We start from the raw sequence: 19,294 nt of genomic DNA, 5'->3' as shown, positions 1-19,294 counted from the left end.
ATTTCACATAGATGATAAGCCTTTCCGTAATTGCACTGCACCAGGTAAAAAGTTAGCCACATAAAAACAAGTCTTTCCATAAGATAATAACATCAAATAAAACAATGCAGGATAGACTTGAATAAAATGGGTGGCAGCAAACAGTGGGAGTATAAACAATTCCCAGTTTGGAATAAAAAGAAGAGAACATTATAAAGTGCAGCTTGTCCCGAGGTAAGACGCCATCACATTTACAGGGAATAATAACATACTCAAAAGCACTGCCACTTGGAATGATCAACACATGGGGGCTTATATTCAGTCTAAAACAAGTCAATAAAATCCAGTGGTGGCTTGGCATGTCCAAATAAATATAGGGCTCAATAAGAACAATGGTTTGCAGTGGGATATATAATTTAAATTAACTTTTGTGCATTACTACCCCTTCTCTTTCATTAGTTTTTCAAGTCTTAAAGGTTTTTTAATTCACACAATATCACCTTTGACAACTGAGTCTGGATTTATGTCAGGCCGCGAAAGTTTGGTAAAACTGGATTTGATATTACTTATCCATGGGATAGAGGCCAGTCGATCCAGACTCAGGCAGGACCAGACAGTTAAAACTTTTCTCAGGATGAAGTCAAACAGATAACCAGAGGAGATACAACCGTAACTGTAAGTGTCCTCCAAGTCCCCAAAACTGAGTTCCTCATGAGTAATAAAAACAGAAATACTCTGGGGAAGGCATAAAGGTCTTCTTAAAAATGTATTCTTAGTTACTGCTAGAGCAGAATAATCTGCATAGCCCCATATTTCACTGCCAAAAGCAACTAGAGGTACACACTTAGTATTGTAAATCTCAAGAAAACTCTTAATAGATTTATGTTCCAGTCTGTTTGCAAAATCAAAAATAGAAGCAATACTCCTAGTAAAAGAGACGCTTCTAGCAGACACCAGGAAGGACCACAACAAAGAAGAATCGACTTGGACACGGAGATAAGGAAAAGATGGAACATAGCTAAAAATATTTTCATGTATCTTAAAAAGTCTAGACTTCGTAAACCTAGGGCCTAAAACCATAACACTGGATTTGGAAAAGTTAGTCCTTAAATCAAGTGTGTCCATAAAATTAACAAAACAATTAAGCACGATGATCCAGCCTCATGGCAGTTCTAGCAAGAAGGACAGCATCATCCACACACAGCAATACCAGGTTGGAACAGCTGCCAATCTGGGGCAAGTCGGTATCACCCTCAACTAATGATTAGTGAATTCCCCCTGTGTCTTAAAATGAACAACAACAGTCATATTAAAATGACGATTGTGTGAGAGAGAGACTAGGCTCACTTCCACCCCAAAACCCACCATAATGTTCCATTTTATCTCTGTTTACACTATCAAAAGTTGTGCTCAGGTCCATGAAGGCCAGATGTAATGACTCTTGTTTAACCACAGTATATAAATAATCCTATACAAATTGAGACACTGATCAACAGCCCCTAAGACTGTCCGGAACCCATACTGGATGTTCAATAGAATGGAACCTTCAGTATATCAGTTCACTAGTCTATTCAAACTATTCGGCTAAAGATCTTAACATCTGAGCAGATCAGAGAAATTGGGTGATAACATTTAGGGTCAGACCAGGTACCCTTTTTAAAAACGGGGACAATTATTAAGTGGGACCAGGAATCGGGTATCGAATGCTTGGCAACAAAATTGAGAGTAATCAAAGGTGACCAGGCTACTAATTTGGCTTCAAAAACATCTGTAGGAACTCCATCAACACCAGGAGCCTTGTTGGAAGGAAACAGCTGTATAGCCTTGCACACCTCATCATGTGAGATTATCACAGGAGCACTAAGAGCAGGTCACAAAGGCAAATTACAGGGTGTGGAAGTGGAATTAGGCCCAGAATAGATATGCTCAAAATGTTTGACCCAAAGCTCAGACAGGATAGTACAAAGTGAATCCGGGTGAGTTGCAGGCTTAAAAACAGGGTGATTAATAATCTCAGAGAACAGGGATCCATCATGGATCCTGCTAGCAGAAAACAATTTCCCCCATGCCTCATTCGGTAAGACTTGTTAACACTCCTTTAATACCCTTCTATACCAAGAACGTCAGGAAGCAACCCTCAAACGATCCCTAGGAACAGACTTCGAGTCTTCCAGCAGTAAACAATGCACCTTGGAACAGTTTGCATCAAACCATTTAGGTGGGTTAGGAATCCTAGCACTGGAGTTGGAAGTCAGAAGGAGCTTAATATTGTGACAAATGATAGAAAATGAGCCCAGGATATCCAAATCAGAAGAGCTGCTATTCAGACACAACTCGATCTCAGAGTGACAACCTTTAAACAGGTTTAAAAGGAAAGGGTCCAGAATCACATTCTTCTACCTAAGGCACCGGCGCAGGGGACTAGAAATAACATTGTCCAGAATACGATGCTTAGAGGGAGCAGTCCCCGCGTGTCAACAAAAAAGGCTGTGAGGGGATTATGATCACTCAAAGGGGACCAGATCACCTCAAAGTCCAACAGCAAATGTACAATTGGTGAAGAAATAAAAATATGATAAATTACACTAGCTGCTCCTCTTGCAGTAAAGGTAGGAATGACCGCATCAGGTTTGGGATCGGTCAATATAGTAGAAATAGAGACGAGGTTATAATCATCCAATAATAGATACCTAAAATTCCCCTCGGGCGAATGTAAAAAATGAGCGACCTCTGGGGAGGGGTCACGACCTACAGAATGTTGTGTCTAGCATTGTTGAAAACAAGGATGCAAGTTAAAATCTCCGGCTAGTATAGTAATATTATTTCCCAGCAGGGGTTTGGATAAACTGCCCAAGAAGGTTTTTAATACCTTCCCTTGACCTTGACTAGCTGTCTGCAAAAATGCGTTGTAACAATTAATCAACAAAATACTGCGACGGTTGAAAAATCTCAACAGAAGTGCAGCTATATTGGGAGAGCTGGTAGGTAATGCTTTAATGGAACATCTTAAGGACAAACACACCAAGATATGGAGGCCCCCTTTTGCCCTCCCATGAAAACAGGGAGTAGCCGGGACAAAATGTGAGATATAATCATCCAGATTAAAGTTAGTATCAGTATCCCACATATCCTGTAAACAAATTATTTTAAATCTATATAACAGAGATAAAAACTCTTCAATACCACTTTTGTTTGAGAGGCCTATGACATTGTAACTCAAAAGGGGAATAACATTAGGAAGACTCAACCACCCATCAGTATCAATCTTGCGAGCAACCGAAGTCACAAGGGGGTGAGATGAAAGTCAATCAATATACATCAAGGTACTTAAAGAAGGAAATATATTCGAAATTAGTAAACTACTTTCCTAGGCAGGCCTCAAACTCACATTTGAAGAAACAGGAGGTGTTAGAAATTGGGTCTTTAGTTGGCAGAGGTATACACTCTGTCCAAGTAGAGACTACAATCCTGGCCTGGGTAAGTCAGTTACACACCATAAATTAACCAGTGTTCACCCTCTGGTAGCTTGGCATAGAGCAGGCAGGCTTAACTCTGGAGGCAATGTGTAAAGTATTTGTGCAACACTTAAAACAATAAAACTGTGAGATACCACACAAAAAGCCACCACACCTGAAAAATGGAGCTGAATTTTATGAGGAAAATAAGAGGAAAGCAACAAAAATCCAAGGAGTAGAAATCGAGATATGAATTTCTAAAGAATAAAATGCAGTTTAGTGCTTAAAAGCATAAAGCACCAACCAGGGCTATCTGGTCATGCTAGACTGGGATAAATCCAAAAGTTCAGGCCAACCACGATGGGGTGCAAGTCGGATACAGTCCTATGTAAGTCTTGCTGAAGTTTTACCTTCTCAAAGTTGAGCCAAGAGTCCTGCTCGGGGGAAGAAGTTTTCCGGGTGCAAGGAGAACATCAGTGCTGTGGGCCACCGGCACGAGGAGTCAGCCTGGCATCGCATACAGGCAGGCTGGAGCCCCACAGTCTTGAGTGTAATACTTGCTGTGCGAAGAGACAAGCTTGCGGCAGCTCACGCTGATTCTTCATGTGAGCAAATCGGTTCTGGTGCGCGTGGCCCTGAAAAGCCCAAAAGCACTATTTCAGGAGCCACAAAACAAACCCCTTTTAAGGGCACAGGACTGGAGGGGCACCTCTTGGGGGTCAGATGCTGATTGAAAATGGGACCAGGAGCTTTAGCAGGAGTGTTGAAAGTCTTTAGTGCCCATGAAACTTCAGAAAACAGGAGGCAGACCAGCAAGCCCTTAGAGTTACTTTGGTTCTGGGATGGAGAGATGCAGGTCCAGCCCTTCTCACTCCCAGGCAGGAGGGCAGCAAGCAGCAGGTCAGCTCAGCAAAACAGGAATTGAGCAGAGTAGCAGCTCATCAGATGACAGTCTTTGTAGAAGCACAGAGGTCCTTCTTCCTGACAGAGTATCCACAGATCCAGAAGTGTACTGAGTTAATGGTGTCAGAGGTCCAGTACTTATATCCAGTTGTGCCTTTGAAGTGGGGAAGACTTCAAAGAAAGGCCTTTGAAGTACACTGAGGCCCTCCTTACCTGCTCTGGCTCCAGACTCACTACAAAGGGATATACAGCTATTTGTGTGTGGCAGGATACTGCCATTTCAGGTGTGTGTCAGCCCCTACCACCCATCCTGCCCAGGATGGCCCATCTGGATGTTGATGGCCTATCAGTCTAACCTAAGCTCCCTTTGTGAGTGGGTGTCTAGAGGGAATGCACAAGCGTAGACGTCACCCCACCCTGACGTGTATTGGAAACAGGCAGTAGGCACCAAATGGCTAAAGTAAGAAAATGCTAACTTTCTAAAAGTGGCATTTACAGAGCTGCAATTTATACTCCGCCTTCACCATAAGTTGTGATTTTAAATTGTTAGTTCAGACATACCAAACTGGACAAACCAATATCTTCCAGATTGAGAATTACACTTAGACGATGTAATAAGGTAATCCCAATGTTATCCTACAGGAGAGATAGGACTTGCTGTAGTGAAAAACGAATTTGGGAGTTTTTCACTATCAGGGCATGTAACACTTAAATTAAAAGTATGTGTCTTGCCTTTTAAATACATTGCACCTTGCCCTGTGACTCATGTAGGGCCTACTTTAGGGGTGAGATGTGTATAAAAAGGGAAGTTTTAGACCTAGCAAGATGTTTATCTTGCCAGGTTGACTTGGCAGTGTAAAACTGCACACACAAGCTGTGCAGTGGTAAGCTCGAGACATGCTAAGAAGGCTACTTAAGAGGGTGGCACAAGCAGTACAGCAGGCCCTCAAATATAATTTGATTCACAGGCCTTGTGCACAGGTAGCACCCTTTACTGGGGACGTATATATAAATTATGTCAATTGGGGTTAAGACAATGGTACAATTTTTTAAGGAAGAGAGCACAAGCACTGTAGCAGTGGTTAGCAGTGATACAGTCCTAAAACCAGAAAAAACGAGGTCAGAAAATGGAAAGACCCAGGCAAACTGTTTGGGGGAAGACCACCCTAAGGCTCCCAGGTCTAACAGGGTAGAAACCTGATCTGCACTGGGCCCAAGGTGAGGAGGACAAGAGAACAGTGGTTTATAAAAATAACCTAAGGGAAGAAGTCATATTCCCACAGGTTGACTAAATCGGCTGCAAACTGTGACAACATTTAGATTTATGTTTATCCATTGTAACTCACAAGTGGCTCTTTAAAGTGTAAAGGGTATGTGAGCTTAAAAATTACTTAAAATTAAAATATTTTAGGGCAAAACGGAGCTACTTTGTGTAGCACATTAACATGCTTACTATCAATCAGTAAAAAAGCATGCAGCTGTTATAGGTTTACAGAGGGATTTTGTATCAACAACGAGGGATGACTGTGTACTGGAGCCATATACACGTCTCATCGCTAAAGTTTTGCAATGCCAATCACTCCTTTTAACAACTTCACATTTTCTTTAAGAAACAACCTCCCCGACTGTTAAGCAGTCAGACTTTAATGAAAAGGTGCTTTATAATAAAACGTTCTTGCTTCCCATCACCTCCTGCTGCCCCAGACACATGTATGGTTGTTCAGGTTATAGCACTGGCTCTGTTTATATGCGCCATCTGCATGTCCCATGCCTGACACTTTAAGTAGCAATTTATCCAAGCAGGGTAAAAGGAACACTGCTGATTATTCTAGCACTTTTTTGTTTGCAATTATGTACCTTTAGCCTTTTACCGCTGAAGTCAATGGACTTAACCTTACTATTGAGAAACAAATTGAGCATCAAGGACCCACCTTTAGCACTTGACGCTCAGGGTAGCAAAGTTGAGCTGTCCAAGGCTTACTCAGGGAGGTGGTGTGATTGAGAGATTCAGAACTGAACGGACCGCTCAATAAAAGTTAATAATTCCATGTCCTGGTTTTTCTCAGTCTTTGAACAATAAGAAGTACTTTATGACATCACACACAGCGTAATATCTTACATAATATGTTAGAAGGCAGAACATGATACTATGTATTTTAAAAAAATGTTCAACATTTACTGGGGACGCACAGCCCAGGCTGATTCTGTTGAGACAGTCTCTTTGAGTTGGAATTTGTGTAACAACCCAGAACAGTCTCTAGTATTCTTCTTAAGGTGGTGATGGGAACTCTGAAAATCTTTGGGATGGCTGCAGTGGTTGGGCCCACACTTGCAACTACTTTCTAACCATTGATATTGGCTTCGTTCTCCCCGTTAGTGTTCTCCAAGGTTGCACAGTACCTTGTTGTCCATTTGATCATCTAGAGCAAAGGCATTGTCTGCTTTACGTAGTAGTTAGCAGGGCATAACTAGGGAGTGCGGAGGGCAGTGTTTTTACCCCAGGTCGACAGACTCAGGTAAGTGATATTTATTGTGCTGGCACAGTGAGTCAGGTAGGTGGAGGCAAAGTAAGCACCTGTCGAGGATCTGGAGGGTTGTCATGTTGATCATGATTCACTGGATCTTGCACCGTGGGTTTGTCATTTGACCCAATCACGAAAGACACCATACAAACAACCTAAGTGCCCATCACCGTTTCTAACAGTAAATACTTAAGTCTTGTTGCAGGCCTCTTCGTGACAGTAGGGTTTCTTTTGACACTCAGGTTCTTCCTTCTGTTGAACTGTCTGGCTTCTTTTAGTGCTCTGAGTGCTTTGACACTTTATGGTGCTTAACTTCATAATGGAGCTCAGGTAGGCACAAGGTTCAAGGCCTCCCTGAATGCCACAACAGAAATTTTCGGCTCTTCCTGGCCTCGACTGTTTCATGGCTCATTTTCTGAGCATCTTCCTTGTGCAAGGGCACTTCCAAAGTCCCTTTTGAGCAGTTCGTTAGCTCTCTTTCTCGAAGTAGGATCCAAGGCAGACCCTCGTAGCAGTTTTAGTTGAGGATTCCCAGGTTTTTAGACCCAAAGCAAGCAACAATAGTGGGCGGTAAATACCCCATCCCTGGAACACAAAGATTGTTTTCATTTGCCACTGATGTGGGACCCCAGGATTCTGGTAAAGAAAGTTTGGCACACTCAGTGGTTGTTGCTTTCCCATCTTTATACCACAAAGTGTACTCCAGCAGTCCGTCTTGAGGATGATTCTTCAAAGTTCTGGCCCTTTTTTTTATTCCATTCAGAATGGTCCAGTCAAGGTCAGCCAAGGTTTGGTAGGTGCTAGCAGGAAGGATCTAAATGTCTCCTCACAGGAGAGACTCAAAGCAAGGGTACAAGAGAAGGTCCCTGTGTACCTCTTCACTACCTGGTCATCTGTGCTCAGTGGTGTAACGAAACTTGAGGGCCCCCCCTTGCAACATATATGGAGGGAGCCCCTCTCCCCGGCCCACCACCTACCAGCTTTTCAGAGGTGGCCCCCTGGTCCTTGGGGGCCCCTGCACCACAGGGGCTGTGGGGGCTTATGTTACACCCCTGACTGTGCTGGCAAGCCTTTCAAATTAACAGTTAATCAGGAAAAGGACAGGGGAAGCTAACTATGCTTCAAAGCAGCACATTATCTCCTCCCCTCCACAGCCAACATTCTTACCCACTAGAATGGTTTCTTGGAATTACTTGGATGAGTCCTGGATTTCAAATCTGTTGTAAGGGCTCTTTCTAACCCTCCATCTTCAGTACCACTTGAATGTTGGAAGCACAAAATAGATTCCAGTGTGGCTATGACATCATCCCTCACACATACTCCAAAAACATCCCCTCTACACAACCGTAAGAACTGCACAATATCAGTGTCCCACATGGATGTTCGAAGGACTCGGTTGAAGGAGATTGACAATCTAATTTCGAAAAGGTGGGAAAGGCCAGTAGGTAATTTTCTGTGGTAGGGATAGGTAAAACAGCTTTGGTAAAGAGGTGCGCTCTGGGACCTAATTCTTGGCACATAAATGCCTTCAGAACACACCAGTAATTGTAATGTATGTTGAGCTGGTGTTCAGATAATCTATAGAGCTTGCTATGATGATGTCGAGACAGGGGTCACTCCCTCCAGACCCATCCACGTGACCTTTCTCCAGCCTAACACTTACCCAATCTTGTTTTTTTCCTATTTGCAGTCTGTTGCTACTTGTCTTGCATCTCCCTTTCTAAATACAGAACTATAGGCATCAAAAGGTAAAGTAAGGAAAAACAGGACTTGATGTCTCCCTCCATGGAATCACTAACCTTATTTCCCTTCAGGATGAAAAGTTAAGTTTTGCTCCTTCGACCTTTTTTGGGAGTCTGTCATTCAATAGTGCCCCCTAAACCTTCATTCTTTCTCCTTCCCTTGTTTTCTCTACTTAGTTATCTTCTAGCTTTAAATGTGGTTAATCTGAAATAGCTTGCATTATCTCTGTTAACCTCTTGTTTGACAACTGTTTATACAAGTTATACGATGTTTTGCTCCTCATTACAATTGGGCTAGAGTTCTCCAACCCCTGAGCAAACCCGTGTTTGCGCACGGGTCAGAGTTCTGAGTTATGCGGTGTATTCTCTAGAGTAAAGCAGGTAAGTGATAGGCCTTTAATACACAAAGGAGCCATAGTTATTTTTTTTACGGATTTCAGAAACAGCACTCATCATTTGACTTGTATGAATTAAAACAATTTACTTCAGCCGTTTTTCAATTTTTTTCATCAACTTTACCTTACTGAACAAAAGACACTTTTTACAATTTTATGTTTTTTTTTAGCATGGCAATAGTTTGGTTAAATTTAGGATAGGTTACAAGATGATTCTATGCCATTGGTACAGACCTTTCGGTGTATGGGCCTTACTGTTAGAAATAATTTTTTGTGTGTCATAGTCCAAATGAGTTTTAGTTTATTTGTTAAGTGAGAGCACCTGGCTGGAATGTTATATCAGGTTACACAAAGTCATCTAGTAGCCCTAAGATCAGAGATTTCAAGGACTGAACGTGGAGAGAGTCTAATCAGTTTCCTTGTTTATTGCCTGAGGGTAGGGATAGTCCTCCGAATAACCACAGCGTCACCCTGCACAGTATAACACACGTATCAGTCTTTTATGAAGTGACTAGAAAGATCATATTTCACTTTCACAAAGATCTGAATTTTGCATGTATTGGTTTTAGGACAGGCTGTTGGAGATTAGGAAATCATCTAAAGTTCGAGGTGCAGCTGTAACAGGATAAGGACCAGTATTGAGCCCCGTGGGACACTAAAGGGATTCTTGTAAGGTTCAGGAAAGTGCTCTTGATCTTCACAATCTGATAACTTTTATTGAGATACAATGTCAACTATTTAAGTACAGTTCCTCAGATATCAAAATGAGTGGATATAATATTGAGAAGTAATTTGCATTATAGGCTTAGTCAATAATGTTGAACATGACAGTTTTCTGCTATCGCTTCCTTTGAAGCCTTTTTGGAACTTCTTCAGGAGTCTAATTTTCTTCAATGTTTTGGGTTACCTGATTTGCTACACAATGTTTGCAAGGAAGGTTAAGCTAGTGATGGACCGATAATTGTCATTGTTGTCTAGATCAGATTTATGGTCATTGAGGATGGGCCTGATTGTAAAAGTCCACTAACTTGTCAATGCAGATACATGAAGAGCAATGGTAGTTTCCACACTTTGCGAAACCCACAGCCAGTCCCACGGTACTACCCTGGAGATATGAGGGAGGCTTGAGGAAAAAAAGAATAGTACAAGAGAGAAGAAGAGATACTGGACATCATCACATACCTGAATGGATAGCTGGGCTTAGTCTGCACTGCAGGTGCATTGATATCAGAAGTGAAAAAAATATTTTTGCATGGCTATAGTTTGTGCATTTTAACTTTATATATTGTCCTCGATATACCTGTTTACCCTCCCTGTATCTCCACCAACTATTATAATGTGAAACTTCATATTTCTTCTGATCTGAAATATAATTAAGATTGGTATATTAACTCTAAATCACACTCTAGGCTACAAATGCTTATTTGCTAAAGAGAGATACCTTAAATATTTGAAAATAAATGTCCATGCTCTGGTAATGTTCAAAGTAATAACTGGATGACTGCAACATGAAAAACGTTTGATACCTAGGGCCGAGGAGATGAGGGAAAACAGACACACTCTCTGCAGCTTTCAATACAGCTCACTCATCAGAATACGTCAGCATTTTGCGCACCGGTCTTCAAGTGGATATTTTCCTTCTTCATGGACAGATCTCAAGGAGTTAGACTCCCCCGCCCCCACACCTCAGAATCCAAGAAACTCATCTGTGGGGTCCCTCAAGGATAATTGCTCAGCCCAAGGCTCTTCAGCATCAACAAGACACTCCTCACAGACACTGTCCGAGCCCACGGCATCAACACAGTATCCTACACTAACGACACACAGCTAATCGTCTCCCTTACTGACTCAACCAGCACCGCCAAAGCAAACTTCACTAACTGCATGAGCAACATCACTGCTTGGATGAAAAACATTTCCCCAAGCTCAACACAGACAAAACTAAGTCCTTGCTTTCAGGAACAACCATTCCCATGGGGAGACCTCTTGGTGGCCCTCAGAATGTGGCCCCCACTCACCCATGCAGGTTATACCAAGAATCTCAGGATCATCCTGGACACCAGGCTCCCCATGAGCAGACAGATCAACGCTGGCGCCTGATCATGCTACCACATCCTTCGAATGGTACACATGATTTTCAAGTGGATCCCACTTCTCACCAGATGAACAGTCACCCAGGCTCTTATCACAAGTAGACTTGACTATGGAAATGCCCTCTACTACAGGGTACCAGCACATGTTCTACACCAACTCCAAACCACCCAAAACGCCGCCGACAGATTCACCCTCAACATCCTGCAAAATAACCACATCTCTCCACAACTCAACAATCTCCACTGGCTTTCAGTACAGGAAAGATGTAAGTTTAACCTACTCACCCATGGCTACAGATTTCTCCACAACACCAGTCCAGTGTACTTCAACCACAGCCATAACTTCTACGAACCCACCAGACACTTTTGATCTGCGTCCCAGATAAGAAAACACCTCCCTTGCATCAAGAAGGCCAGAAGCGGAGTATGCTCCTCCTCATACCTTGCAGCCAAGACCTGAAACAATCTCCTGCAATACCTGAGAACCTCCCCCTCTCTCATGGACTTCCAAAGGAACCTCAAGACAGCTGAAACAGACAAGATCTCTTTTCCCCCCCCTCAAGTCTTCTCTAGTCAGCGCCTGGATAACCTCACAGGTGATTAGCCTTGCTCTACAAATCCACATAACATAACATAATGTAGTATTGCATTATTAATTTCTATCCCTGGTTTTCAGCATACAACACAACAATAATTTAGTGCCTGTGTATTTCTTCAGCAGTATACATTAAAAATAGTTAAGGGTCACACAGGTAACTTCTTATGGAGTTGGAAGTGCAAAAGAGTTCATCCTAAGGGATGGCTTTGAAATAAACTGGTGCAAGAGTTTGTGATTATAAATCAATGGTTCCTTGTGAAAACAAACAAGCACCATACAGTTCATAATTCTAACGGACGAATCCTTGTGAAAACATACAAGTGCATGCCCCTATCCTTGCAGGATACTTCATTGGCTCCAAGATGTTTTTTGTCTACTTTTGAGAATAACAGAAGACAGACTTTCATCAACTCCTGGATCAGGAGGAACCTATACTCCTTGAGTTCCAGAGAGATGTCACTATTGGCAAGACTTATCAGAGTCCTGTGGCCTGATGGTACATGTAGTTATGTGTGCCCTTAGTCAGGTGTTTCAGAAAACCCACTCTTTTTAAACATGGTTTCTGTCCAAATGCTGCCACAACCTGGATTCCATTCTAACCTCTTTTTCTCCTGCAGACATGTAGGTTCAAGTGGCCTAGAGCAGTGTAATGCTCTGGACCATGATGTAGATAAGCACGACAGACACTGCATGCTGCAAGTGCCCCCTCCCAATGGTTAGTGACTTAGTGGCTGGCCTCATACTTCATTCAATTAAAGCTTGTAAAATGCCTTTTATAAGTGATGAGCATGATGATTAGATGCTGGATCCTATGATCACTGCTCTGGACAAACATCCTGCCATCTACCAGCAACTGAAACTGTCTCCTAACAGTTAGTGCACCCAAAATCCTAAGTACGTCATAAACATTTTAGCGTTACTTTGAATCGGTGTAGGGTTTTGAGCAAGGTGTGTTTTTGCAGGACAGGATTTGAAGAAGGAGACATGAAGCACAGGATGAATGTTCATATTCTGGGGCAACTTCAACCGCACAGTCACAGGATTCCCTACACATTCAAAGGTAAGTGGACCCACAAACTCATGTTGTAATTTAGAAAATGTCTTTAAATGCTAGTGAGTAATCAAACATTTTTATTCACTATATATTTAGGTGTTAGAATTCTTTTCTTATCAGCATGGAGCTTATAACAAGCTTTTGCCTTCTCTACTGACCCTTGTACTTCCTTTTGAATTTTTGAGAGTTTATTTAAATCTTCTTGTACTGAAGGCACTTGTGTAGACAAGGGTAAATTCAACGTAAAAGTATAGGTTGATAAGCATACAAGCAAAAGAAGGGTGACAATCCTGTAGCAGAATGCTTAGTGTTATCATGTACTTAGAATGCTAACTATAATGTTTTGCTCCAGTTCTTTTCCTGCACCTTCATCTGATATCTTAAATATTGTTAAACACATTGATTCAACCATTCTGGCTGTCAGTTTTTCTGGGGATGATATCAGGTTGACAAATGCACTTATATATCCAGTTCCTTACACAGAACAGACAGGAACTTATAAAGTGAATAGAAAAAACGTTGGAACATTTGTTGGTTATCAAAATCAGTGGAATTATATGCCGATGGATAATATGATGTTCAAAAATCTGTGCTATTTTTACAAGTAGGCAGCCCAATGCAATGAAATACCCCATCTTTGATGAATGGTCAACAACCAAGATTATGGCACACTTATGATTTTTGGGTAATTCCGTTGTAAAGTCTGTAGAAACTGTATGCCAGGACGTATGTGGAACAAGCAATTGTCTTAAACATTCCATAGGCTTAAGTGTGTGAACTGTTAACATTAGCACAAATAGCACATATGCGTATATTGCTTAACACTAGTAAACAGAGTTGGCCACCAAAAATATATTTTAACTACAGACAGTGTTTTTGCAATCCCAAGGTGCCCTGCAGTTTTAGAATCATGACACCGACTTATAGCCTGTTTTCTCTACTGTTTAGAAGGCAAATACAGAATTTCTTATTTATTACTATAATTCATCTTTCTCATTTTTGTGTTTCTTTTCTCAAAATCAAGCTTCCTTATAAATAAAATGTATTTCTATGCAGATCTCTGTTAAGATGATATCAACATTAATCAGCGAAATGGAATTAATATTTTGTGCTTTGCTTAGTAATATCAAGGGAGATTTACCACTTATTATATTTTCAAGTTCAGGTTGATTCTGACAAGATTAGGCTTCTGCTTTCCCATTATGTGGACCAGGGTTATAATTGACACCAACCATAAACAGAAAAGAATAATGTCCACCTGAGTCGACTAAGGAATTAACACCCTAGCTGATTTGAGGAATTGAAAAATTCTATGGTCTGTGTACTCCTGCACTGTGTGTTTAGCTCTCAATATACAATCACTCCACTCCTCAAATGCTCTCTTTATTGCTAGCAGTTCTTTGTCTGTGATTGTATAGTTTTATTCTACTAGAGAAAACTTATGAGAAAAGTAGGCTGTGAAATTCACCTGTCTAGTTACAGGATTTCACCCAGATAACACTCCCCCATTGCCTGATGTGATGCTTCAGTTTCAACAATAAATGGGAGTTCTACATTCTGATGCTTCAAAATAGGAGCACAAGAAAATGCTTCTTTGAATACCAGTTTCCTCTGACCATTCAACATTAACTCCTTTCCGAAGACAACTCGTAATAAATGTGATAATTTCAGAAAATTGATAAATGAACCATCTATAAAGACTGGCGAAGCCTACTTTGCACAGAATTAACAGATGTAGAAGTAGGTCACTGAATTATTGCAGACACTTTGTTCTCATCCATTTGAATACCTTGCACATGAATACATAACACAAAAAGTCTTCAGATCGAGTGGGAAATTCATGCCTAGCAATATTCACAGAAGTGCTTTTACATGTTGTGCGTGTTTCTCCGAAGAAACAGAGTAAAATGTCATCTAATTACACTATGCAGAACATGTTTGAAAACCCTTTTTCATCAATGAAATGTTGAAAGGCCGCCAGAGCACTAGAGAGTCTGAAGGACATGACTGGTATTCTCAAATAAACCAAACACAGTGTGGAATGAAATCTTCCAATTATCACCCTGGTGGATCCTAACCAAATGATAGTTTCCTCTAAGGTCCAGCTTAATAAGAATCTTTTCATGTTTGATCTGATCTAAAAGAACAGATATCAAAGGTAACCAACATCTAGTCTCTACAGTAACTCTGTTGATGACTCTGTAAACATTACATATTACTAATTTGCATCCTTTCCTTGGCACGAAAATACTGATGAATGAGATTGTCAAGGGCTTCTAAACCCATTGGCTGCATTTTCATCTATGGACTGCCTACAATGTGTTACACCAGACTCTGTAAGTGCATACACATGAGTACAGGGTATTGCTGCTCCAGGTTTTTAATTGATTTTGCACCCATAGTTCCTATGTGGAGGTATTATACTTGCTTTCTTTTTATCAGACACATCATTATGTTACATCTAATGATGTGCGACGTTGCAACGCCTGCTAATGCCTTAGTGGGTTGACTATAGGATGATTCATAATTTGTGAAGTAATGATTGTTTCAATAATCAAAATCCAATTGTAAGGGCCTATCTGCTAAATCATTGTGAGGTTTATGCAAGGTCAACTATGGCATACCGAAGATCAGTTTAACTTGACGTGCAGCAGTCAAATAAAAAAAAATCTTTTCATGATGACTACCAAAATATGCTAAAATAACTGTATATATGAAAACGGATAGGCCCTGAGCACAACGCTGAACAATGATCACTTGACTTCTTTAGCAGCTTTTTCTTAATCACCAGTAACTGTAAGGATTGAGCAAATTTAATGGGCATGTAAATTCCAGAGGCTTCTGAATTTAATAGTTGTGAACAATCTTTCCCTGTCCATCAAGCAAAGTCATTTTCATAGGAAGTCTGATAAGAGCAACTGAAAACTACATAGCATTCACTACCCAAGTTGGCGTGACTTAAGTTCAATCAACAAGACAGCTTCTTCATCATCAAAAAGTCTGTTTTTCAGATGATTGTACCTATTTTAACTGTGGGATTGCTACTAAATGGCTCTTAGAAGCCTTGAGTGTATTGCTTTTACAAAGTGTCAAATGTGACCAAAATAAATATGCAGTTTTGGAGCTTGTGTTCTTTCCTATTTCTCTTTTGAAAAGGACAATGACATTATCTAGTTATATAGACTCTGGAACTTCGGATTTCATGTTCTCTTCAATTCTTGAACTTCCCACTAACATTTTAACATTATTATGTTTTGTCAGATTGTTGATCAGTTGGATAATGATCTAACTTTACTAATACGTCTGTGAGCTTTTTAAACTTCCTAGGATAACTGACTGCTTGTATGAGTACATCTTTCATTTACTTCTTAACCCTTGGTAAAATAAAGTGGACCTCTTCTCTTCAGACCACTAGAGTAGACCATTAGAGGTATTGATTTAACTTACGTAATCCTGATGATTTGTTTTAAATTCTATAACTTGTCTAATGAAAGAACATGTGATTTCCTAGCAAACAGCTTCCACATTCACTTGCAGAGGGCAGAGAAATTATATAGAAAGGGGCCATTATTGTTTTTATTAATGGAATGTACCAGCTGTCAGCATTATGTAAGCTGCAACTTATGTAAAATAAGAAAAAGGCTACCTTAGACTAATTATCTACAAATGTCATATGTTTACCAGGAAATGTAGTAAAAACTGATGATTAAGGAACAAGGTACATTTCTGGGTCTCCACTAAAACTCTTGGTGGTGCTTAAGGTATTATAAGTAACACCTTAGTGTACGACTGTGCACTAGCCATACAGTCTTTTATGGGATGCAGTAACATCCAGGATCCAGTAACCTTATGCTCTGTGGGCATGATACCTGACTAGCATTTCATCAGGTTTTACCAGAAAACTGATTTGTTGAATAATCTGTAATAACTGAGTTTGTAGAACTTTATTCTCAAGTTTTATGAAACTGATCTGCCTCTGCTGTTTACCTTTATGTACTATATCCAGAATTTGAGATAATGTGGTTTGAAAATCCATTGTTCCAGTTGAAAGGATAGTGTGGGCTAGGCAATCTGACAAGACACATGAGCTGCCAATCCATATGTGATAGGACCAGTGGTAGTTTCCACACTTTGTCAAACCCACTGCCAATCCCTACTAAATAAAGGTGAACAGTAGGTCTGGGGAAAGGTGAACTGTAGAAGACAGAGAGAAACAGTGGCACAGGATATCATCATATGCCTGATTACACAACTGTGCCTTGTCTGCACTGTAGGAACATTGATATCAAAAAGTAAAGAAGATCTTTTAGCTTCTTTTGAGCATTGGAGTTTTAACTTAGATATTGTCTATGATATATCTGCTAACCCTCTCTACATTTCAGCATTCTATTATAAATTGATTTAAATCTTTCTTACCAGTTAAAATACAGTTAAAATTGATATGGTAACTATGAATCACACTTGGACTTATAATGCATTGTTTGTTAAAGAGTGCTAACTTCAATAGAAGAAATAACTTTTTGTACTCTGTGAAAACAAATAAGCCATGTCAGCTTTTTGATCCCAAGGGTGATTCACTGTGAAAACAAAGAAGTCTCTATTCTTGCGAGATACTTCTTTGATTGAAGAGTCTTTTGTCGACTTGATGGTAGAACAGATGACATAAATACAACAGCAAGTACTGTTGACAGCAACTGAGCTTCATGATTGCCTTCCAAGGATGCTGTGGACCAAGAGGAACGTTGCTTTCAAGATAGCCACCATCATTGACAAGTTTTGGAAGAGTTCTGTGGCTTATGAGACATATGGTCCTTGTGTTTTTTTAAAGGGTATTCAGCAATCGCACCATTCTGTTATTGGAGGATACTGTCTAAGCAGCACTGTTTCATCTTCTTCTGCTCTTGCATGTATGCACATTAATGAGCCTCAGAGTAGCGTGGCGCACTGAACTAGTGTGTGAGAGTAAGTGCATCTCCTGACACATCCTGATTCTAATGATGCATTTTTTCAAGAAAGAGTGGGACAATCCTTAATCAAGGAAGGTGGTGATGTCTTTTCAGAGTGAGAGAAGAGATGAACTGACTGATCTTGCTAGGTAATGAGGAAGGAGGTAAAGGGGAAAACTAGATGATTTAGTAGACTAAATGATTGTCTATAGAGAATCTGTTGAGATTGGTTTAAAAGAGGTATGATCAGAGGCTGTTTCAATCTGTTATGGTCATTGTGGGATCAGAGAATTAGAGGTAGTTGTGGAGGCAATAGTATTAGAGTTAGTATTTATGTTATTATCAAAGAAATTGACAAGTTTAGAGAAACAATCATCAGGGAGTTGGGTGAAGTCAGAGTTCTTCTTTGTATGGATTTGGGCTTGGACAAAAACAAAAAGTTTGGTTTCTGCTAAGTGCATATGGTCTTTCAAAGAACTTTGGTGCATAGCAAGTTTTATTTATATTTTATTGTGAGTTGCCTTAGGTCCTTAATTAGGATCAGTGAGGGTCTTTCCTTTATTTATGTTCTTCTTTGCATAATTATATTTCCAAATTTATTGAAGGAGTAAACCATCCTTTTAAAACCTTCCTGTTTATCCCTTTTGTGGTGTTGGGAGCTAATGTGTTCATAATTTTATGCTTGAGGTTTCGTAATGTTTTATTAAGGAGTCAGCATTTGTGTTCTCCAGTATCACAGCTTGAGATGACAGAGCTTAGAGTGTGAAAGGCTGTGTTTTGGTGTTCCTACTCCATTCATGTTTAGGATTAGGATTCAGCTGTTATTGATGAAATACTTTAGTTGTGCTGATCCAGTAACAGATGGAGTGATCAGACCAGTCAACTTGTGTGAGGTTATACAGTGCTATCTTTGTGGGGTCAGAAATGATCAGATCAAAAGTGCCACCTTACTGCAGGGTTCTGGTTTGATTCGAGCGCATTTCCCTATTAGGTTCACTGACAGTTGCGCCCTAGCCTGCAGCTAATGTCTTAAGGACACACTTTCAGTGTCTTGAGCCCTGGAATGGGACTGTTATGTTAGGGTTACATGAAGAGGTGTAGACCACTTGCACTGCACAGGCTATATGAGCCTAATACACAATATGCTCTTTCAAACATTATCAAAGGACCGTCTGAACAAAGAGGTACATCAGAGAGTTAATTTTGTCAGCAAATCAACTTGAAAATTGTGCAGGCCACATCTGGTTTATATTGCACTTCATACTGACAACTTGATTCTGAAAAAGGCGGCACAGAGAGGAGGGCAATGGCGTTGCAGAGTACAGACATTTCCACCATATATTTAGCAAATGTTGGCACTAAAATGTGCTGCAGCCCTGGTCCACTGCACATCTTTCCAGATTTTAGGTTTTGAATGGTATTTCACAGAAGCCATTAATTAACCATTATGAGCACTTGACGTTGATGAATAGCTTAATGCCTTACTTTGTCCACAAACCATTCCAAATCACAGCTCAACTTAACCTGGAGCTAGCCTTCCCCAGGTGCCAACCCAGAATGTCCTTAAGCCCAGCACAAAGCCTGACGCAAACCTCAGCCCAGTGTTG

The sequence above is a fragment of the Pleurodeles waltl genome, chromosome 9, assembly GCF_031143425.1.
Source record: "Pleurodeles waltl isolate 20211129_DDA chromosome 9, aPleWal1.hap1.20221129, whole genome shotgun sequence".
In the NCBI taxonomy this organism is placed as follows: domain Eukaryota; kingdom Metazoa; phylum Chordata; class Amphibia; order Caudata; family Salamandridae; genus Pleurodeles; species Pleurodeles waltl.
Note: the sequence above shows the minus strand (reverse complement) of the source record.